At 51.5% G+C, this 23,640-nt stretch overlaps 1 long non-coding RNA gene across 1 annotated transcript in view; it reads right to left on the bottom strand.

Moving 5' to 3' along the window:
- Positions 1-1,190: 1,190 nt before the first annotated feature.
- The window catches only part of LOC308221789, a 49,756-nt gene continuing 27,306 nt past the window's right edge, over positions 1,191-23,640 (bottom strand). The window contains exons 3-5 of the long non-coding RNA XR_013956990.1: positions 3,982-4,154; positions 3,738-3,851; positions 1,191-2,596 (exon numbers count right to left, since the gene is read on the bottom strand). This is a non-coding gene — a long non-coding RNA (uncharacterized lncRNA). The remainder of the gene's footprint in view (positions 2,597-3,737; positions 3,852-3,981; positions 4,155-23,640) is intronic.

Below are 23,640 nucleotides of genomic sequence, written 5' to 3'. Positions count from 1 at the left end.
GTCAGCCGCGCCAACCCTGCTCCTGCATGACCTGCATGTCCACCAAGGCTGTGTCCCTGTGCTCACAACCACTGCGCTTGGAGCAGCTGAGAGGTGAGAAAAGCCCTGGGCAGGGCAGAGCCCGCGCAGCTCCAGGGGAGTGATCCGGGCAGCACAGCGCGGATGTCCCAGGGAAGCACAGCCCTGCGGTTCCAGGCCCTGCCGTGCAGGACTCATGCACGACACTCCCAGAGACTCACTTAGGACAAACTCCAGAAGCAGAGAAGAGCTCACTTCTTGCTGCAAGAAATCCCTGGCAGTGGTGCTGGCCATGGGAAAGGGTCACACAGCCCCTGTCTTGTCACACTGCGTGCTGAGGACAGTAGAGCTGCCCCCGCGCTTCACCATCCACCACCCTCGAGCAGCCTGAAGAGCCCCTGCTGCCACCCCAGCATTAGCCCCTCTGTCAGCGAGCAGCGAGCATCCGCAACAGCAGAGGGATGGGGCTGGCAAACAGGGAACATCAGAGGAGTCAACTGCACCAGCAAGAGAAGGCGCACAGCAGGAGCCCACCCGCAGGTACGGCGCCTGCTCGCCGGGTGACAGCCGCACCAAGACCATGCCCTGTTATCCCATTGTCAGTTTTATTCCAACACAGGTTTGGAATACTCAGAATACAAACCTTTTCCGTAAGATTACAAAACGCTCAAGCACTTCTGCAATTTGGGTGGCAGGGGATCAATTACTTGGGCATGGTTTTGCATATAATGGCCTGCAACAGATTGTAAAGTTTCTCAGTGAGCAAAGCAACTATGAATACTGAATGCAAACTAATGGCTACAGAGTGGTGGAACGGGGCCATCTGGACTCGAAGACATGCTCCTGGCTACAAGGGGAAGGAGTGTGGGGAGGGGACCCCTTCAGCTGAATGTAGTAAGTATTTGGCTAAGCGCGTGATTTTCATGGACATGCTGTGGGTGAAAAGCTGTGGTGTGAGAAACAGTGCCCAAGAACAAACATAAACACAAACACAAACGGAAAACGGAGAAAGAGGGAGAAGTGCTGGAAATCCTTTTGCCAAGAAAGAAGTTCAGATTTCACTTCCAAGTGATTACTGTTTATTCCAGAAGACCAGATCACTTTGTTTGTTTAATGATTCAAAACAGATTAGTTTCAAAAACCCTTGAAAGCTTTCACAAACAGACTCCCATCCAGCCAAAACCCAGCTGGCAAAGCTCCTGGGTGTGAGGACAGATTTATTTATCACTTCTCAGCAATGAATATTCAGGTTTATTTTGTTGAAAAGGGAAATAAGTCAGGGTTTGGACCATCCAAAGTGGCAATCGGCGCCCTCAAGCAACAGAACCAAGAGTGATTGCCATGAAGGGCTCCATAAACCACCTCCTTTACAGCACGTCCCCCGCACAGGGCTCGGGTGCGCCGCTCCCCGGCTGTCTCCAGCTGACAGGTGATTGCTCCCGGGCTCCTCAGCACATCCAGGCTCAGGTCCTGCTCCCCAGCACCGGGCCCGGGGCACGGGCTGCCTGCACCCCTCCAGTGCACACAGATCCAACTCACCACCATCACCCTCTGCCCTGCACGGAGCCTCTTGGAGCTATGGGCTCTATTCCTGCTGCTGCGATCCATCCATAAAAAATGCATGTGGGGTGAAAGGTTTTACACAGCAAACCGAACCAAGATTAAGGGCTACAAATGTCAGATCTCACAACGCACTGTCCCTAAAACTGCTGAGAAGAAAGTCACAGCACCAGCAGCATGGACCAGGGGATGGGACCACAGATTTCCTGGAAGTAAATGAAAATGACATCAGGAGTTATTTTTCTCCTACTTTTAAACATCAGCCTAGCAGGAGCATCAAAGTAATCCATGAGTCTGGTCATTCCTGTAGCACACTGGTATAAATCAAAAACAAAACCACGGCTGAGTCAGGTAGAAAATCATCTTCCAGAGACATCCAACTGAGCTCAGCAAAGGAGAAAAGGCTGACACAACATCTTTAAACATTTTTAATTACCCTGTCAAACTGACAATTATGGAGCTAATTATTAGGAAGACAATACCAGATATACTGAATAGCACATCAACAGTGGTTTTATGTAATTATACAATTTAATGAATTGAAGGCTACAGTAATGGACTATATCTGGTTAATTAGAGCCTCCCTTTCTGCTAATAATGCCATTTATTTTCAACTCACTGTATTTGTTTTTCCTGTAAAACCAGGCATGTTTCCACAGATGATGAAGGATTTCTCACAGCAGCTCCCGTGCCCCTTCTGTTATTTACGGTAGGCAGGCTTTTTCATGGGGTGGACGATGAGCTCCAGCTGGATGCTCTTTCATGTCCAGCTTTGCTGTACTCCCTAAGGGTTGATTAGAGACTGGGGCTGGGCGGGCAGAGGGACCCCTCAAACCCCCCAGACCCCTTCCCAGGCCAGGAGGTGCCCAGCAGCACACGGGTGGGCTGAAGGTGCCCGTCTGGAGCTCTCACAGGACCATCCCCTGCAGCAGCAGCCCCCGCTCTCCTGGCGCCACGGAGCAGCATGCAAGGGCACAGGGAGGGGGCTGCCACGGGGGCTCCTGCCCCGGCACAACCCCTGGGAAGACAAAGAGAGAATTGAAATTATTTCCCTTGCCGATAACATTTTGGGGGGTTTGAAGCATCCTAATTCCTCATCATTGAATGAAAATTGTCTGATAAATTATTGATCGTATTTAAAATGTACCCACAGAAACCATTTTAATTCTTCTTTTCTCTTTTTGGAAATAATTAACCTCCTTGAAGTTTCTAATCACTTGAAGCTATTTCCCATTACTGTTACCTGGAGGGGTTGAACAGTCTCCTGTGCACAGGAGACACCTGTGCACCTATGGGATGAAGTTAGAGCCTCTTTTTGCACCAGGTGTTGGTGGAACTTGCAGACTGTGCAAGCCTCAAGCCCCACGAGCTGTGTGGTGTGGGGCAGCCCCCAGTGAGGGGTCCTCCCAGGCACGGGGCAGGCAGACCCCTTCTGCAGAGCTGCAGGACCTGGCAGATGAGAGCACCAAATCTGTCCTCTCACATCTGCACTTCACTGGCATCAATGGCACAGCTATTTGGCAGGTGACTTCCTTGCAGTGTGTTAGTAGCTTTGCCTACCGTGCACACCCAAACACACTGTAGGACTCCCCATATAAGTGAAAGCTGTTCTTACGAAGGAATAAATTCATTAATGCACTTGTAAATTAATAAAATCCTGGCAATTGTGAAAACATCCTGAGCTTTTGTTGGCCTGGAGATTTATTCAGTCCTGCTGGCTTCCAGCTGAGGCAGAAATGATCATAAACCTGCCAAGAGAAATGCCTCTGCAAAATGTTCCAGGCTCAGCTATAACATTCCTCCTCCCGCTGGCACATCAGCCAAGGTGCCTCAAAAAGGCCAGGAGCTGAACTTGCAAAGCCCGTCCCTTTTGTCCTTGCCAGCAGCCGCTCAGTGGCATTAACACTGACAAGAGTTGACCATTCTGCAGTTTGGATTTGGTTCGGGGGGGATCTTTCAAAGCTTCATTCTTTCTAGGAATATAATAAGCCTTGAGCTGTGTTTCGTGCCCATCAAAATCAGCACAGTCCATGAGGGAGCGCTGGGAGAGCTGTGGCAGGGATGTGGGCTGCACACCAGCTCCTGTTCACAGCCAGCCCAGGTTCACCACTCGCTCAGGCAGCAGGAGCTTCCATCAAGCACTTACAGGATGCACCCACCTTGTCCTTCAGCTGCCATTTGGCTCCTGGTTTCCCTTCCGGCTTCATTCTCAGATGTCCAGATGGCTATGTGAGCCAGGACTGCCGGCAGAGTCCACTTCCCTACCATCAGCCCTGCATCAGAAACGAGGGAACGATGGAGAATGGGCCAAAGAAAGCTTCTCTGAGCTGCCCTTCCCAGCTGTATACAAGAACCTGTCATAGGTTTAGGTAGAATCAAAGCATTTTATCTCTGAAGACTCACCAGCATGAAAGTCAGACCGTGCGGAGGGTGATGGTACCGGTCACGCACACCATGCAGTGTGCCACTGTGTCCCTGGCAATGGGGTCCAGCAGCAAAAGCTGCACACAGGCGCCTCGCAGGACCTCCAGCAGCACTCACAGCTTCCAGCTTCCCTGAGAAGAGCCTCTGCTGCTCTGCAATGGAAACAGCACTGGGATAAGCACTGCCAGGAAGGGCAGGAGCAGCCTCTGCAGGAGCGCAGCCACAGCAGGACCCGCTGCCTGCAGCGACAGCCACGTTACTGCTCCATGCTGCTGAACAGGTCAGGCACCACACGCTGGTCCCTGCTCCCCCAGCGCTGCTTTGAGACCTGCAGCGAGTCAAAGGCAGTAACTCCAGCCCTCCAGGGAGGCTCTGAGCACGGCACCCACCCCTGCACCTCCCCAGGGGTCAGCAGCTGAACGTCCCCCGGCTGTCAAGGCAGAGATTTCACCATGTTCTCCCTGGGTTTATAAAGGCCTCAGACCCCCCAAGCCCAGGAACAGGAGATCCATGCTCCCTAGGAGTAGCACCATTACATGTGGACCCCAGTTGAGATGACAGAGCTGCTGGTGGGATCCTACTGTGCAACCCACATTCCAGTGCACTGCCCCATGCTGAGCTGGCTCTGCAGACTCCCCTCTTTGATGAAGCACCACACACCTCTGCCCTGCAAAGCCAGACACGTCCAGCAGCACAAATTCAAATTGCCCAGCTCTAGCAGCAAGAAAAATCAATCAATAACTGGCAGCACAGGCCTCTAGCCCAGATGCTTTGCCTTGATAGGTGCAGGAAAAAGGCTGCATCCAGGGATGGGAAAGGGCTGAGCAGTGAGAGGACACCAGGGCTGCAGTCAGACTTTGCCAAATATTGAATAGATAAATGATCCAGAACCAGCACTTCTTCTGAGGAGCAGCAGCATTCCATTTTCATTGGGGAATGCTCAGCTAGCTGATTTTATGACAGTATGTCTTTTTTATATATATATAAAATTTGTGAGGGAATTTAGTGCTTATGAAACCAAAGGAGTGATAGCACTGACAAGAGCCAGGGTAAGGTGGAAATACAGGCCAGTGTCTAGTGGTGTTGAGGCAGCACAGCACCATGTGTGATACTGCTTGTACTGCACTCAGGGAAGCAGCCATCCTGCTCTTCCAGCTCTCCAGACCAGGTACCAGTCATTCCCTGATACTCCAATGCTCACTCCCTCAGCAGGAAAATCTCCACCAGTCTCAGCACGATAGTCATGAAAGTAGAAGCTGCTTGTGCCAGTCTTTGTGTGGTGCAAGTGGCACCAGTGAAGCTCCATGCAGACATTCACACCAGTCATCTCCAGAGTGGTGACCCGAAATGTCCCAAAGGCAACCAAAGAGAAAAGAGTAACTGGTTTGATTTCCTCCAAGCCGGGCATAAGAAGAACTGAGCTGCTTCTCCTACACCACAGAGCACTCCCCTGCAGCGGTTTCTGTCCTCCCAGTGCTCCTCATTGCCAGGGGGGTCCAGTACTGGAGAGCCCTGGGAAACTCCTCAGACAGCCACCCTTCCCACAGCATCACTCCCAGCTTCCAGCTCTGCCCTCAGCCTCCACCCTGTACACATCACTGCCAACCTCCCTGCAAAACTGCCCAGCCTTCTGCAACGTCTGTCTATGCAGTCACCAATGACCATGTAGGTGCCACGTGCACTTTCCTCTGCTGCATGAACATGTGCTGCCTCAGCCCTGGGGCCCCATCCCTCTTGCTTTACTCGGCTTCTCTCCTGCATTCTTCCCCTGCCTTATCGGCTGAGCTGACGCTGTCTTCATCTCTCTTCATCTCCCTTTCACGCAGTGACACAGGCAGATTTTTTTTCCAGTCATTTACACATTTTTGCTACTTACAGTCTAAGATTTGCTGGCTGATAGCGAAAGGATCATCAGGTGGGACATCCCCATCGCATTGCTCATTGCATCTGTAGGGCTTTTGAATATCTAGGATGCACACAGAGAACCGCCCACCCCTCTTCCTACTCTTCCTGCTGCAGATCCTCCTGGGCAGCTGCTTGCCCTGCTCTGGCAGAGCTCTGGCAGGAGGTCAGACTGGATAAGCAGAGCTGTTCCCTCTGGTCAGGAACCTGTGGAACGCCAGATTTTGCATCTGAGCTCAGTTTCCATCTAGTGATCAACCATCCATTCACTACCGGTCCAGGCTGAGCGGACTGCACAGGGCCCGGGGGGGATGGCAAGGGGCCAGCAGAGCTGTGAGGGCAGGAGAGGCAGTCATGGCAGAAATTGCCCAGGCACAAAGGCCACACCAGTGTGCAGCAAACATCCGTTCTTCTGATCCATCATCCCATCATCCCAGCAGCACAACCCCCAATGCCAGGAAGAGCCTCGTGTGCTGCGTCCAGCACTAGCACCCGCCGTGCAGTACCCACAAAGCACCCACCCCACACGGGCCCTGGGTGCCCCATCCCACTCCCACCTCCTGACCACGGCATAAACTCCATCCACCCCATCACAGAGGCCAAACCCAGCACTGTTCTGATGACCCGTGCGGGGGCTGCAGGGCAACAGGAGGCTTCTGCTTTCTTGCCTTCAAATGTTTTTGCAGAGCTCCATCTAGGGGGGATGTTGCTGGACAAGGCTGCAGAGCAAGACAGGTATCAGTAAACAAGTAAACTGCTCCTTCCCCTGGCCTGAGGCCTCTTGTCACACACTTATGGTGCTAATTAAAAAGGGAGGGAACAGCCCATAAATTTTACAGTTTACTCTAGCTGCAGTTCAGCTGGTTTTACAAGAGCTGATGTAGCTAAGTGCAGCTCTGCAGATCACTGGTGCATCACTGAGAGCCCGAGACTTAATTAAATGTTATTCTAGGAATAAAATTTCACCCTCATCGGACAAGACTGAATATTAAAGCATCAATTTCCTGAAGGAGACTGCCTGTAAGCAGTGTCTCCTGCCATGGGAAAGCAAAAATAACCCCAGCTGCTGACACCGACATCCTTCAGATGATGGCACAAAGAAGCACGGTGGCCGTGGGAGGGCACACTCCGCGACGGACAGAGCAGGTCCCACAGGCACACACAGAGGACACATATGGAACTGCTTTCCAGGACATCGTACAGTCTGGGCACTGCTGAGGCTCCCCATGTGCATGGGAAATCTCTGCCTACTCAGTGCAGACAAGGGGGGATTGCTCCCTCTCCTGCAGCCCTGCCAGCCGCAGCCTGGCTGTGTCCACAGGCGGCTGCCTGTACCCAGACATGAAGCATGTGCACCCTCGCGCTGATCTGTCTGCTCTCTGCACCCACCCGGGCATGCCGAGCTCTCCCACAGCCTTCCCCACCACAGCTGACATTTGCTGTTCCATCCTGCCGGCACTCAGCACAGTGCCCTCAGCCCCCTGCCACGCTTCCCCTCGGCTGGGGTGGCTGCACATCACCCCCAGAGCTGACACACAGGAGCAGCACGGGCTGCTGAAAGCACACCAGGCACCTCCCTGCGCCCGCTGTACCCCGAGCTACCAGACACTGCGCTGGGGAGAGGTCCCAGCATCAGAGCTGCAGCAACAAACAGCAGTTCAGGGGGCTGGAGATGCCCCTGGGGAGGGATACAACAGATCTACCTACATCCTCTGCGTGGTTTTATTTCGTAGCAAATCGTGGTGTTGCAATTTATGGCATCAGCCCCAAGATGAACGAACAGCGTTAAACTTCACAAATCCTCTAATATTGCTGTGCCTGCAGTTGGAGGCCCTCACATATGCAGATATTAACTTCTCCATTGCTCAGAAGTCTCTTTCTAATTTAATACTTGCCCAATATTGCAAAACTCATAACCTGGGTTTCTCCAGAGGACCCAGCTGATCTCCCAGCAAAGGGCAGCCTGTCACTGCAGCAGTTCTGGGCTGCTCCACACACTCCCACGCCAGGATGCAGGGTGATGCCGGGAGCACCGCGCGCCCTTGCCTGGCCCAGCCCCAGGGAGCATAGGGCAGAGGCTCTGCCTGCAGGTCCTTTTCCCCTGCCATGGTCCCACCGTCTCCCACCCCAGCCTTGACAGACCTCTCCTCTTAATGGCACTGAGGGGGCTTGCAGCTGGGTGTGCCCTTTGCTGGCACTGTCACATCAAGTAGTTGCTAATTGAACAGTGTGTCTCCCTTTGCTACTAGCAATGGCACCACGGCAGCTTGCTGACATGAATTATCTGTGAGCTTGCAGGATCTGCGGCAGGGTGAGCACAGCAGCAGATGTGCCCACCATGCCCTGGGTGCCATCGCCAGGCCCTAAGCAACAACAGCCCCTTCTCCCCCAACAGCACTCCGGGTTCGGTCGGGCTGTCGCCGCACAGGGACACCCTGCTTCTCGGGCCATGTTCACCAGTGACAGCAGGATGGAGCCAACAGCACGCTGAGGAGCGGGACTGGGTGGGCTTTGCCCTGGGTTTGAGGCATCGCCTTTCAGCCAGCGCAAACAGGAAGGGCAGCAGGAGAGCAGCTGGTGCAAAGCCCACGAGGGATCCTCCTCCAGCAAACCATCGCCACAGACAGAAAAGGATCAAATTTTGCAGTCTTCCCTTTCCTGGCAGCTCTGAGAGGTTCCCATTATCCCAGTCACCCTCAGTTTGAGGGGATGTCCCCACAACAGCTTCCTCTGAGATTAGCAGAGCTCAACTGTTAGCAAGTAAAGGAGCTGCAGCAAAGCAAACAGGTTCCAGGCACTCCACACTGCTAAGAGGGCTGGGATGGGTTTAACACACACTTATCTGCATTTCACACATGCATTTGCATTTAGCAAACACTCATCTGAAAAACTCTGAACCCTTGTTGGCTCTTCGCAGCAGCTCCTGCACAAATCCGCCTGCCTGGTCCCTCCGGCTCAGCACTCACGCTCCTGCCTCCTGGCACTCCAGGCTCTCTGGAAGAGGATTCCTCCTGCCCGGCCCCGGTCAGTGCTTCCTGGCGCAGAAGCTGCAGTCAGAGGGGGGCAAACCAAGCCCCCTCCTCGGGAGCAGCACCCACCAGCCCCATCCAGAGGGGGACTGGCTGGAGAGCAGCGTGGATCCACAAGTGATGAGGGGCAGGGGCTCTCTGAGGACGTCTCCCCTGGCCAGGAAGAGCCAGGAAACCTCCCTCCTTCCTGCAGTGCCTGACTTGAAACTACCTCCTCATACCCCTTTTGAATACCATACATGATACAAAGGCTGAGATGAAGTAAGGATTAATTGATTTTCATGGGTGAATCCAAAGGCTGGCCCCAAATTGTCTGTCTCCAATGGTCATTGTGGACGTTGTGCAAGACCTAGCCAGAGGACTCCAGAAATGTGCTTAATGAAGACTCTTTCTGTCTCAGAGGCTGTTTGGTGACACCAGCTCAGAATCTGCTGTCGTTTATGCCAAAGTCCATTTTTTAAGTAATAGGAGGGAGCCGCTGAGGACACGCTCAGGTGAGCAAGGAGCACAGCACCGGCCCTGGCTCTCCAGTATGTCCCCATTGAACACACCGAATCTCCCCCCCAGGATCATCAGCACCAGCCCCTGTACCTCCCACAGGCTCAGCCACGCGGCACCATCCAGCCCAGCCTGTTCCCGCCGGCGCTGCCAGGCCCTCGCTTCTCCTCTCTCATCCCAGCTCTCTGTGCCAAGCCACATGGCAGGAACTTCGAGAAGTCACATCCAGGAGGAAATGCAAGCAGCCTCAAACCCACACTTCGCTCCCGCCACTGCCAAGCTGGCACATGGAAAGGATATGGCTCTCATCCAGCCCTCTGCTCTTTGCCTGCATCTGCTCCATCCCAGGACGTCTGGAGACTCCTGAGCCTGCCGAGGACAGACAGGGCTGTCTGCAGCACCCACAACTTTTCTCCTACTTCCCTACCGGGTTCGTATACTTGGTTTTCTCAGCTGCATCCTGTGAGCACCAGCAAGACAAGGATATTGCTAAAGGAGAAGGAGAGGTGGAGAAAAATCACCTTCTGACTCCAACAGAAGCTCCCAGGAAGCCCAGCTGGGCTGTGAGCAGCATCCTGAGCATCCTGAGCAGCAGCTTGGGGCAGGACACAGCAACGTGGGGCACAGAGCTGGGCAACCACCCTGGTGCTGCAGGGGTGAGGTGGGGACAGTGTGCAGGAGCCTTGCGAAGTGAATGGTCCTGGCTGTGGGGCCACGTGAGCTTCCCCTCTCCCACTGTCCCTGTGTATTTAACCCTGTCCTTGGGAGCCATTAAATTCCTGCTCTGTTGCAATAACCAGTGGGTTCAGACCTGAGAAAATGGTTTGTGGTCGACTCCTGTCCCCTCAGGGCAGGCTGATACCCCCCAGCCGATGGCAAGTACCATGAAACACAACATCCTCCCTGCTATTCCCTCAGTTATCCATCTGGACAAGGTGTGCAGCAGTTACACAAGCTGGGCGCATTGTCTGCTGCACGGTGGTAGCTTTGAGGGAATTCAGACCTTTAGCCACAGGTAGATGGATGTGACCTTCTGGACTGTGAGTGTGACAATCTGGCCATTTTTATTCCCTAGTAGTTGAAATATTTCAAAAACTAAATGACCCAAGGTCATTAAGCTTTGTAAAGAGATTGCTGCAGGTATTTCCAGACATCTATCAAAAACTAAGTCACCATGACTGCCTGTGACTAGAGCAGAGCACAGACCTGCAAACAGTAAATTGTCCTGGTTTATATCCCTTCGGAATTTTTGCTGAGGTTTCCTAATTCTTCAGATCCAATTTGATGACCATATTAATTAAAATTAGAGTTGAATAAGAGGCACCTTTATGCTCTTATGACCCTATCTGATATGAAGAATGAATCTAGCTGATGAAAAATAGCACAAAGATAGATAGCTATATAATGGAGGTTCTTTAAACCTGGTTCTGATTTAAGACATGTTACTTTTGGGGACTAGTTCTACTTGCCTGTGGTATTTGAAAGAGACGTGCAGAAAGTTTCCACGGTTTTGCTTTCTCTGTTCCCAGCTGCACAAGCTGTGGCTATACACACATGCAGGTCTGGGATACTTCACCTCATTTCTGGTACTTAGTGTCTATCACAACGTTTGTTGTAAGAATAAAAGCAATGCAAATGATGAGATGATTTTAAGGAAAGGAGCTGCAGAAAGGAGCCAGCATCCACCCTGCTGCACCTGCCCCAGTGCCCCATGGATGGGCCTGTCCTGCCCAGCCTCTGGTAGAACCAGCATCAGCAGAAGAGCCAAGCTGTTTAAAAGGTGCAGGTCACACCAGTACAACATCATGCATTACTTCATGAGGGGACACTGCAGAGCATCCCTGCTGCCCCTTTGCATAGCAGCAGTACCACTGATGTGCTCTGAGCGATGGGCACAATGCAGGAAATAAAATCCTCACTGGCCAGCGTCCCCACAGGGGCTTCCCAACCAGCAGCTCATGTGGGGTGCAGGATGAGTCCAACGTTCAGTGCAGGAGTGAGCATCCATCCCAAGAGGACCCTGTCTGCAGAGGTGACACAGCAGCACCAGCTACTCTGCTGCTCATTTGACAAGTGTGACACAAACCTAGATCTCAAGATTAGATTGTTTTTTCTTGCCGTTCTTGTTGCTTCGTTTCAGTGGGGGAGAGACAAAAAAAGCCAAAGTACAGCTAACCTGATCAGGGCATGCATGGTGAGCCCGCAGAGTGCTGTGAAATCACATCACAGATCTGAGCGCAGTCAGTATCAGCTGCTGAGCTGTAATAGCTCCTGTGATGCTCCTAACAAGATTTTAATTTTATGTTTATTATTTGGGGACTAGCAAAGCACGGGCAATGCTTGTGTGGTGCTGTGGGCCCTTTCCCTCTGTTCTCTGGAAGGCTGGGAGGACTCAAGCACAAAGCAAGCCCACCGTCAGTATTTTCAGTTCTTGGTTGTGTTCTCTGGGCTTGGCAGGGGAGACTGAACTTAATTAAAATCAATGGAGAAAAAGAAGAGGATAAATCACGATATGAATATTCTCAGTGTCTGTACGCAAGCAGCACACAGCTCCTGCCAGCATCCAATCTGAGACACGAGGAGCCTCCTGCCCACCCTGGGAACCCACGACCAGCTCCCTACCGGGACTGGGTCCTCCCACCGCATTTAGCTGCTGCCATAGCCGTCATGCAAGATTCCTCTCTCCATGCAGCCAGGGGTTCAGCCTTCATAAAAAAATCATTATTCCATTGTTTAGCACCACATGCCAATCCCTTCCAGATGAATTAATTTCTTAATCACACTTTTAATGGGGGAGACTCTTAGAACCCATGCGGGAGTGGTTAATATTAGTACTATTTAACTGTCAAAAGCTTTTCATATCGTAAACCAGGCTCATGGTCGAACAATAAAACTCACAGTTTAATTGGTGGGTAACAGGCCTCCAGGCACTCATAGCTCCTGATGGCTGACAGCATCCACGCCACGGGCGGACTGGGACAGCCGCCTGCTCTACACAGCCCGAGAGTGGTGGTGCCACATCCCAGCAGTGCCACATCCTGTCAATGCCATGTCCTGTCAACGCCATGTCCTGTCAATGCCACGTCCCGGCCTGTCGCCCGCTGCAGCAGGGTGACACAGTGCTGACTGCAGGTGCATTCACTGCCCTCAGGCTGGATCGCTGCCTGTACCAGGTGCAGGGCACGGGCGAGCACTCAGCGCGTGTGGGGCTGTTCACGAGTCCATTTTTCTTCCAGTCAGTCTTTCACAGATTTATGCTGGAGAAATGGGAGCATTAAATATCCCCCTGCTGTAATTCAGCATGCAGCAAGAGATACAGATTTAAATATTTAGTAGCACATAACTGGCTAAAAGCCTCAGCAACATTTTTAAAAATCACTTCTTAATAAAACTGGTCTGAAATATTCCCCACAGTTAGAATTTATGGTTGGTAATTGGTGTTCTTGTGATAAATAGGAGAAAATATATATTTATGAACAACAAATATTAATGAAGAAATAATACGGAGCCCAACTTCAGGCAGTACAGCTTACTATTACTCTTTAGTATTCCCTGAGGATCACTGACATTAAGCAAACACAAAGGCCAGATCAGCAGTGCTGTTTGACTGAAGAATCCAGGCGAAAGGAAGCACATCCTGGACAGGGAGGCCACATCCCAACCCTGCTCCAGGCAGGCTCGATGCAACAAGAGGCTCTACATGCAGCCAAACAGCCACACAAGAATCTGTCGTGAACTCTGCTCCCTGCCCGTGTATCAGACCCATCACATACCCGAGCCACAGCCTGCAAACACTCCAGCACTATTGATTCTTACCATAGGTGAGCCATTATTTTGCATGCGTTCCCCCATGATTAAAAACCTGGAGGCAAAGCCCGTGGTAACTGCTCCTCCTCTTCCGTGTGATGGCAGGAAGAGATTTATCTCCAGGTGATGATCTTGATTACTGCTTAGGCACGGCGCAGGAGGGAGCCGCATGTTGATTTCCACTCAGCAGGAGTGGGGTTTAAGGCCACTGCCTTGTGCATCTCCAGTAACCATGAGCCAGAGAGAGGAACCCAGAGAACACCCTGCCAGCTGATGGGTCCTCCCCGCAGCCCAGCAGCGCTCCGAGGCAGCGAGAGGGCAGAGGGGAGCCTGGCGGGGCTCAGCAGAGCCTTCAGCTCCCCAGGGTGTGGGTTTGCTGGAGCCCATGGCAGGGCAGGCACAAACGAGCCTCGGCACAACTGCAGGGCACCGGCTGCTGGGTGAGTGCAGCAGGAGCCGCCGGAGCCGCAGCCCTCCCGCGCCGCTGGCACTGCCAAAGGAAACGGTTCTAGCGGTAAATTAAAGAGACGCCTCTGTTCTGCAATTGAAGCTCTGTGATCCTGGAACACAATCTGCACACACAGACAATTTGGCTATAAACAATTTCAACATTAACTGGTATTTACATATAGAACAACTCACTCAAAATACAATTAAAGGCCTTGATGGACTGGAAAATGTCAAAACATTTAAAAGGCTTCAACACACGTGTTTGATTTACATCTCCTTGGTCAGACATAAAACTGGAGTTTGTTTACATCTCTCTACCAGAACACAGAGCACATGGAGGTTCTGGCTCCCTGCACCAGCACTTGCAGAGATCGATTCATGGTTAATTCCTCCACATAGACAATCACCCGTGTTTTGTCTAAGAACAAATTTGACATGAGCAGGCCACGCTCGGATCCCTCGGCTCAGCTCAAGCTGTCTCCGCTCACTCAGTACCCTTAAAGGAATCTGCAGGGCCACTATTTTCCACATTGTCCAGAAAATGGAGGCTGAGAGGATGCCATTGAACCCCGGTGAGACTTTCCTGCCGCCAGGAGACAAGGAAACCTAAGAAATGTCACCAGGAACTTGGCACTTTTACCACCAAGTGCTCCACCTCTGACTGCCCACTGAGGTTATCAGGCAGCAAGAGCAGCACTGGAGCTTGAGTCACTTCCCCAGACCACGCCATCCTGAGGACACTCACCCACTGCCAAAGTGATGGGCACGCACAACTGTCCTGTCTGTCCATTCCCAGGACATGTCAAAAGCTGCTCTCAGCTGTATTTCACAGAACCATAGAACAGTTTGCATTGGAAAGGACCTTAAGATCATCCAGCTCCAGTCCCTCAAGGTCAGATTCCTTAAAGGCTACAGCCTGAACGATTCCACATATATCCTAAAATACAGAGCTTCATTTTTAAACTGCCTAATACATTTTAAAGGGCAGCTGCTGCACATTTTACTTTTTATTGCCACTTATCTTCCACCTCTGCCTGTGTTTATCCTGGGCTACGCAAAGGCGCACATCCACAGCTCTGCTGCTGCAAGGCTGACACGGCACAACACCGGGAGCTCAGTCAAGTGCAGCCCTTGTTCTCTGTCAGAGCTCATGGAAGAGACCTGCACATCCCCTGAAATACCACTGAGCCTATAAACCAAAGCCAAACCCCGCAAGTGATCACTGACCACGGAGCAGAACAGAGGTAAAGACCGAGAGCTCCGCTCTTTGTGAAAACCACAAGCTTAGCCTGGGAACGGAGCGCAGGAGCCACTCCAGAAGGGAACATGCCCTTGGCACTGGGAGCTTGTTCAGCTTAACCGGGAGCCATTTGCCTCCTCACACCCTTCTCCACTTCCCTCCAGCAGGGCAGCAGCAGACAAACCAGCACAGCTGCAGCAGGAGAAGGGCACTGAGCGTGACTCCACAGGAGCCTATCCTGCCCCCTGACATCCCTCCTGATGCCCCAGGAAGGCTGGTGAGGCCTGGCCCAAGAGCAGCGCTGCAACCGCTCCTCTTCCTCACCTCCAGCTTCGGCGTTGCTCTCTCTCACCCAGCTCTGACAGTTTCCACAGCAGGAACCCTGCGTGCTGGAAGCTGCATCCTTTCATTTCCCAGATGGCTCAGGCTGCTCCTTTCTTTTCCCTCCCTCCCTCCTGTCTGCTGAGCTGTAGGTGCCTTCCTCCAGGTCCTGCCCAAGCTGGACATCCACGTGGGGAAACTGAGGACATGCTGCTTAGAAAATATGTCAGCTCTTGGCAACCTGCACATTGGAGGTTTAGCAGCTCTCCACATGAGCAGCAACCACACAAAGCCCAGCCATGCTCCAGCCATCACCATCACTGCAGCCTGTGTCAGCCTCTCACTGCAGGTCTTTCAATGGATTCATTTAGAAGGCTCCAGTTTGGCTGATCGCATCCGATGCACCTCGAGCCACTGTGAGGATGCGGTGGCAGAGCTGCAGCTCTTGTCCTGGCAGCCTCCTCACACTCACCAGATGGCTGCCTTGGCAATTGCACACCAGCTGAAGAGGCTCAACTCAGGGTGCACACCAGGCGAGCCCCAGGAGATGGCACAGTGCTCTTTCCCATCCGCAGCTGAAGCTTCTCACTGTGGGGAAGCAGCCAGGAGCTCTGGGCAGTGCCTCAGCCCCCTGAGGCCTGGCAGGGTCATGGAGCTCTGCTGGAGAAACCATCAGCAGGCGGCTGCTCTGGGCGCAGAGAGGTGTGGAAAGCTCAGAGGAGGAGGCTCACAGGGGTGAGGATGCCGCGTCCCAGCAGTGCCACCGCTCCCTGGCACAAAGGGAAGGGTGCAGAGGTGCAGCAGAGCCCAAGCAGCAGAAGTCCTGGTGCTCTGCATGCACCCCCAAGCCTAGCATCAGCTCTGGGACAGGATCCTCTGCCCTCCGGGAGGTGCCAGTAGCCCCTTTGCTTTCAGAAAGCCTGCACAGACAAAGGCTGTTGACCTGCATTTTGCTCAGTGTGTTGTACCTGCCTTGTGTGCCTAAGCGTAGCACCCACAAGAGTCATGGATCATCCACCAACAGCTTCAACCCACGAGAAAACAGAAACTACAAAGACCAAGGGACAAGTTGCTTGTGCCACACACAGCACGTGAGGGACAAGCTATTTGTGACACACACAACACACTGCGCAGCGCCGGCACTTGGGACACTGGGAATAGAGCCACACTGGGAGAGGACTGGTACAGAGATGGAAATCCACCCAGTTTTCAGTGCCTGCAGGAAAGCACGTAAGCCATCTTTTCCTTTATAGATTCTTGACACTTAACCTACTCAATGCTTTTTATTTGCATTGATCACATTTTATAGTATGATTAAATTTCTATGGAAAAGAACCAATTAGTTTTGTTTTACACTTATTGAATCCACTTTATGGTCAGGCAAATTAACTCTCAGCAGTTAGTTTGATTTATCCAACGGCATAAAGCTTGACAATCTGTCCTCTCAGATAATCAGTTTTAAAAGAATTATCTTTATTGTTATTTTTCCTGCCTGGGAGAAACCATCAAACCTGGATGCAAGTATGAAGAGGAAGCAGACACTGTCAGCAGACCAGCCCTGCCTGGAAACCTCAAACTAACCATGCCTGTTTGCCTCCTGACAAAGCCTTTGCGAGAGGCACCACCATGTTCTCCACAGTGCCTGTTTCTTGGCAGAGAGCAAGTGCCAGCACAGGGACGTTCTCCTGAGCAGGAATGCTGGTCTGTTTGAGAAACATTGCTCTACCCACCATCAGGAATTGTGTGTAACTGGGGCAATCCTTGCTGTGCCCAGCACACAGCTCAGTGAGCCCTGCTCCTTCCCATTGCTGTGTCATTACAGATCTGCCTTCAGATCGGGCGCAAGGCACGGCCGATGGCTGCCCTTAGGAAGCTGCCTGCCCCAAGGCTGTCCCTTCTCTCCTGCTACTTGGGAAGAAACAATTGCCAGTGCTGTGAAGTGCTCCTCTGAGCTGGAGCAGGCTGCTGCCCACCCAGCACACTGTGATGGGGCTCCCAGGGAGTCTGCTCTTCCTTCCTCTGTGTAAGCTTTCATTAGGTTGGGCTCAGCAACCTGCTCATGTCTAGCAGGGCCCATCAGAAGAGGGGTTTATTACTGGCAGTGACACTGCCATTGACACAAGGACAAATGGTACAAGGAAGCTGCCTGGCACCTGAGCAGCTCTGAAGCCCAACCTCATTCGTATTCGGCAGCTATAAGTAAAAAGAATTTGTTCCCAGTTAGTGAATGAGAATTAGTTCATAAATGGGCTCATGTGATTAGGCTGCCAGTTGTTCTCAAGCAATGCAATAAATGAAGAGATGAAAGCTTATTATTTCATAAGAAGGAGCTGTTTTCTTACAGGACTTGGTGCTGGTGAGATGTGATTTTTTGCAGACAGTGGCCATGGTTGATGATCATTTGTTTCAAAGATCTTTGCACAGCAGTCAGGATGCTTCCATGGTGTGTTGATCCTGAAAGTACTTCCTTCTCCTCAAGTGGATATTAACTTCACAGGGTCCTTAAAGGACACAGTTGCACCTCTTCCTTTGCAAGGATCCCCTTGAGAAGCTTCACATGTGCAGACTACACAACTGCCACTTGGCCAAGCCATGAAGCACTATGAAAGTCAAAGCTTGCACTGGGAGTAGCATGCCATCTGTTCAGGCTTGAAAGACAGGAAACAACTATCAAAACTACGGTGTAATCATATCAGCTGGCTGGCAGCTAGCAAGCACACCCGCTGTCTGGCGAAGAGCTGAGGTGCTTATCAGCAGAGCATCTTGCGAGAGAGAAATGAAGTGTTTGATGGGCTGAGGGAGCAATCCACCAAGAGCAGACAGCTAAAGCAATGCTAATTAAAGAAGGAAGTAATGAGTCCAGTGAAAGCCAAGGAGCATCTACACAAGGTTCCTCTACTTGCACCAGTACACCTCTGGTTAAATTCATCTCCACTATTAAACAGTAGCAAAAATTGTAGTCCGGGAAGTAGTCAAATATGTCTGCATGAATGAAACTAAAGCCGCCAACAGGGATGTCACAGTAACTTGTAGTAATGCATTACTGGCTGCTATTCACTATTTAGCCCAATAAGGAAGCGACAAATTCATTATGGAGTTAAATCTTTGTTCTAAGAGCTGCTCTGGGGTCCACTCTCCAGTGTGTCTGGAGCATCTAATCACTAATGGCTGATGGGTGAACAGACATTCCTAGGATAACAAGGCTCTGGGAGGAGATAAACACAGCAAATGCATTTGAACCCAAGGAGATGCCAGATTTTAAATCAACCATCAGTGAGAAATAGTCTCATCCTCACCAACTGGTTTGAATTTCCAGCCAACTGACAGTCAGAAGGGAGCACGCACCCATCCACACCCTGCTCCCAAACCAGCAGTCCGTATCTGTACATATGAAGAAACACCAATGGATTCTGCATGGACAAACCATTCAGCAGCCTGAAAACAAACGGAAGCAAAGCACACAAAGCTCATCCTTCCACAAAGCACACCCAGAGGCAGACAGTATATCTGACAGTACAGACAGCAACACTCCTGCTTGGCCTGTGAGCCGCTGCAAGTCACCACTATTGGCCATGAGAGGAGGGACCAGGCAGGACTCCTGGAATGTGTCCAGCCCATCAACCGGATGTCGAAGGAAGAGAAACAAGTATGTGATCATTACAAGAAACACGAGGCCTCATGACTGCAGTACACATGGATAGGGATGTTACTTAAAGGAGGATGAAACATTGACCTGCTGCAGAGCTGTCCTCTTTCAACACCTTGCTGAAAGCCCCACCTGAATAACGCAGATATTTAACTTTGGGCAAACTGGAAGATAAAGAAGGTGAAAAACTTTACAGTGATATATTCACTGTAACAGCTGTGACAGCTGTTCCTCCAGCACCACAAAGCACAGCCCTGCCTGCACTCAGCTCTGCAGAGTAACTGGTAATTAGAGTTTGCCAATCATTGTTGCTTCCTTATTGACGACAATGGGGACATGAAGGATCTGTGATAGACATAGACTCTCCTGAAGCTTCTGTCTCCCATTTGTCATTTCAAGCTTGCAGTTTGAATCAAAGGATTTGCTCAAAATGTGTTTCAAGGATTCTTCTCCATTTCTGTTCTGTGAGGAGATTGGATTGTTTCTGAAATGGCCTCATTGCAGTCGCCTTCAGCACACAGCAAAGTGCAGCAACGCAGACACCAGAAAATAATTGGTCTGGATCCCACCTACAGCATCCCACCAGCAAACTTCCAAATCCTCTGCACTGGTCTTGATTAAGACCTTTCAGGCACAGCCTGACACAGCCTGTCCTAGAAACAGAAAGCATGTTGCATTTGATTAAGAGGAAGGGCTAACTCCAGGATCGCATCCCATGAGCCCACAGAAAATATGGAAGAGTGGACAGGCAGGAAAATTCCCTCTTTGTCTGGCCCAGCCCCATGACCTGTTAGAGCTGCTGCTCCTGCAGGCTGCATGTGTGCCTGGGCCTGAAATACAGCATCAACCACTCTGGCACTTGCACAGGGAAGGGAGGCGGTGGCAGGGTGACATCCCTGTTCCCAGGTCAGATGGAGGGAACCTGCAGCCACTGAGGCAGTTTCTTCAAGAGCTGTAGCTCTAAAACTCCTTTTCTGTTGTTGAAACAATGCAGGTCATGCAGCTTTGACCATGAGAAGCTGCAGACAGGGAGCAGCTCAAAGCCCAGACCCAGGCAAGTGCTCCCATGGCCACAGTGCTGCACAGACTGCAGCTCCTCCACTCCAGGGAAGACTTTCAGGAGCAGGGAGGGCATTTCAGAGAAGGAACTAGCTCAGGAAGTTTTGGGCTATGGTACATCTGGTTTTGCTTTTAGCATTCTCTTTTTTCTCCTGGTTTTGGTCTGTCATTCCTTTCTAGAACTGTAACAGGAGCAGATAAGCCAGGCTTTAAACTGCTCCTGGTGAAAAGGTGGAATGCTGATTGCTTCTCTGCCTCTTTGGCCACGTATTTTTATGCTGCATTGCTATGGGCAAAGGTCTTGGCTCTTCAGGTGCCAGCTTTTGTCTTTCTGCGAGCTGAAGGGTTTTTCCCAAGGTGAGCACTGAAATGCTTCAATGATCTTTAAAAAAGAGTTGTGCAGATTTTGTGAGATTTTGGGCTGCAGTAAAAGGAAACTCTAACAAGCTGAATGTCTTCTCTTTTTTTTTTAAGGAGATAAGAAAAAGGCTACTGGAGCTGTCAGAGTTTAAGCTTCAACCTTTATGTTTACAAAGCAAAAAGGGCAATTAAATGTGGAAAAATAAATCTTTCCAGACTCTGGCAGTGGTTCTTCGGGTTTGTACTCAGACTGCTGAATGACAGGCTAGTTTAGTGCCTTAGGCAGGGACTCACAATAGAGCAGCCCTGACATTTCTTTGATGCTAAGTAGTGTACCCTAATAAAGATGTTCTTTAAAGCCATTCCCTCTTGCCTGGCAATCAGGTGTTACAGAGCATCCCTGCTACAACAGGACTGCCTGCCTGCTTCATGCCTCCCTGAGCCTGGCGCTCTTCCTCCCTCCCTGCTGAATGCGGCTGCTTCAGACCTCCTGTACACCTCTGCGCTGAACCTAGGGAAGAGACTGTTGGCATAAACCAAGGATATAGTTAATAGGCAAATTCTGTGCTTTCACCCCCTGGCTATTTCACAAAGGTGTTGATGGGCAGAAGACATCATGGTCCTGCAAGCACAGAGTCACTAAACAAGCACAGACCACGATGTGGCAAGAACATCTGCCCACACTTGGAACGAGCTGCAGCCCTCCAACCATCTAAAAGAGCAGCTGAAAAAAGACCTATTTTCTCAGTACATAGAATAAGCTCCTCTCAGATCTTTGCTCCTGCACCCTGTCAGTGATGAGCCCGTGGGCACATAAGCACAGCTCCCTGGTGAAGGGCAGGGCACAGGCTGTAGACAGGATGGCACCTTTGACGGCAGCTGTGAGATGCCAGCAGGGAAGGACTGCATTCCCTTCCTGTTCCCTTCCCATGAGCATCCAGCTCTTCACACATTTCTACTCTCTGCAAAGACTAAAATGCAAAACGAGATATGAACAGAAGTGGGGAAAGGCACTGGGAAGCCCATCTCCAAGTGTTAAGTGACAGCAGATGGTAGAGGCGCTGCTCTATGACAGATGAAGAAATCAGACATGGAGGTGTCAAAGGCAATGTCATTCTCAGCAGCCTGCTTTTGCTTCCAGAGCTGCCAACCCCCGTCAGGTTTAGATCTCCTGGGGACATGGCACATCCTTGCACCTTCTCCCACAGAGCTGCATGTACAGGCACAGGCACAGGCACTGGCACAGGCAGAGCCTGCAAGGGCAGCTCCTTAGCTCCTTGGGAAGGATGCACCAGTGTGGGGTCAGATGATGTCCCACAGCACAGATTTGCTCAGCATTGCCTGAGTGTTACACGTTCCTCGCATGCTCACGCAGTAACGTTCCCATTTACCACACACCCAGAACAGCAGTGACTAGAAGCCAAGAAGGGCTTTGGCATACCTTCATACACAGAGAGATGCCTGGGAATGCAGTGCTGGGAGCAGTGGCAGTGCACAGCTTCCATTTGAACAGAAGATCAAGGTTCCACCTCCAGAGCTGGAGCAGGGCATCCCGGGTTTCTGTATCCCTGCTCTCAGAGACCTGGAGTCCTACACATCAGAACTGGCACAACAGCAAGAAACAGAGATGATCAGAGTAAACTGGGAATGGAGCCGGGCAGGCAGTGAACCTTGTGAGGCTCCAGATTTCTTCCATTTAGGGTCAGATTCTTCTTCCTTGGTTTTGTGCCCCTGCACTCACACAGAGTCAGTGGTGGCAGGACACAGCCCTACTGTCCTTCCTCTAGAGCTGGTCCCTTCCATGGCCACTGGCTGACACACCAATCCACACCCTCCCCGCACCTCCTGGCTTGCCCAGCATTCAGCCCGACAGGCTGGGTGTGATGAACACACACTTCCAGCTGCTGCTGCCCCACAGCGAGGGGTCTGCGGTGTTTGTGAGGTCTCCAGCAGTGACAAATACCCTGTCACCACCTCCCCACGACTTCATAAGCCTGGGAAGAAAATTGCCTTCTGCTTACTGACCTAGAGCTTTATGAGCAGCGCAGGAGCATATGTCTAGGAGACAGAATTCAAATTGAATTAACTTGTTGAACAAGCAGGGGAAATCCTGCTCTCGTTATTTACCCAAATAAATGTACAGACCAGAGAGGTTTCTATCTGTTAATAAACAGAGTTAGTTTTGTATCCCCCTGCTCCTTCACAGACGACACCGAGGTTGCAATGTCCCTGTTGGAAATGGCTGTGTGGCAAGCTCACAAGCCTGCCAGGCTTTATAAATCCACTGTGCATCCTGCAGGAAATGCCAGGCCCCCACAGAAGACAGGGAACAGTAAAGCAGCAGCTCTTCTGTGACTGGACAGCTACTCCTTTGCTGTTCAAAAACCAAAAGAAAGGGAAGCTGGAGAAGCTGCTCTGAGCCTAACACAGGAAGTGCTGGGCTGGTTTTGAGCTCCACAGATGAGACAGGGTAAAGAAAATGAGAATACTGCAGATCTGCACAGGAACTACTGCATCTGAATGACACTCACATGCAGAATCCACATGTGCCCTCCTTAACATCTGCCCCAGGCAGCTAAAGGAGACAAGTGAGCCGGCAGCTGCTGCTTCCAGGTCGGGTCTCTGGCAGCACAATGTGTGCACACATTTATACCGAGCTGCCTGCATCAGGCTCTAACCGTGAGTGTTCCACGTGCCAGCAGCCAAGTGCCTGCTCATCGCCGGTGATGCTGCATTCCCGGAGCCAGGCAGGGACACCTCGCACCCAGACCCACAAAGCATTCACTTGGCAAAGCTGCCAAACTGAACGCTCCGGTTGGTGCCGCCCATAATGAGCCTTACATAGAGTGAAAACTTCTTTAATAACAACAACGCACACCGCCACGCTGCCTGTGCGCCGACACCGCGCTGTGCACATGGTGACTAATGAATGTACAGCGCTCGCAGTTGTACAGAGCTCTGTATGTCCCAGGTCCTGCGCACACATTAACTAACTAATTAATGCACTTCATTAGTTCTGTGCTTATGTTCCCAGGTGCTGCAGCCGTCCGAGGAGGAGGCTTTAGCAGAAGCAGCCCTGCGTGGCTCTCCCGTGCTCTCAGCGCCTGCCACATCAGGGGGACACCTCCATAGGCACCAGGGGAGCCTCTGGGAGCAGGGGCAGAGCCTCCTCCAATCACTTAGGTCTGGAAGGGGCTCGGTGCACAGCAAGGGTGGTTTCAAATCTACAGACCTGGTGCGCAGCCAGAGACTGAGGTTACTCTGCAGATTCAGCACATCAAAGGGAAATTTCTGAGGTGACTCGATCCCAGCCCATATTCAGATGA

Source organism: Psittacula echo (assembly GCF_963264785.1).
Source record: "Psittacula echo genome assembly, chromosome: 5".
NCBI lineage: Eukaryota > Metazoa > Chordata > Aves > Psittaciformes > Psittacidae > Psittacula > Psittacula echo.
This window is presented reverse-complemented; position numbering and strand designations above follow the sequence as displayed.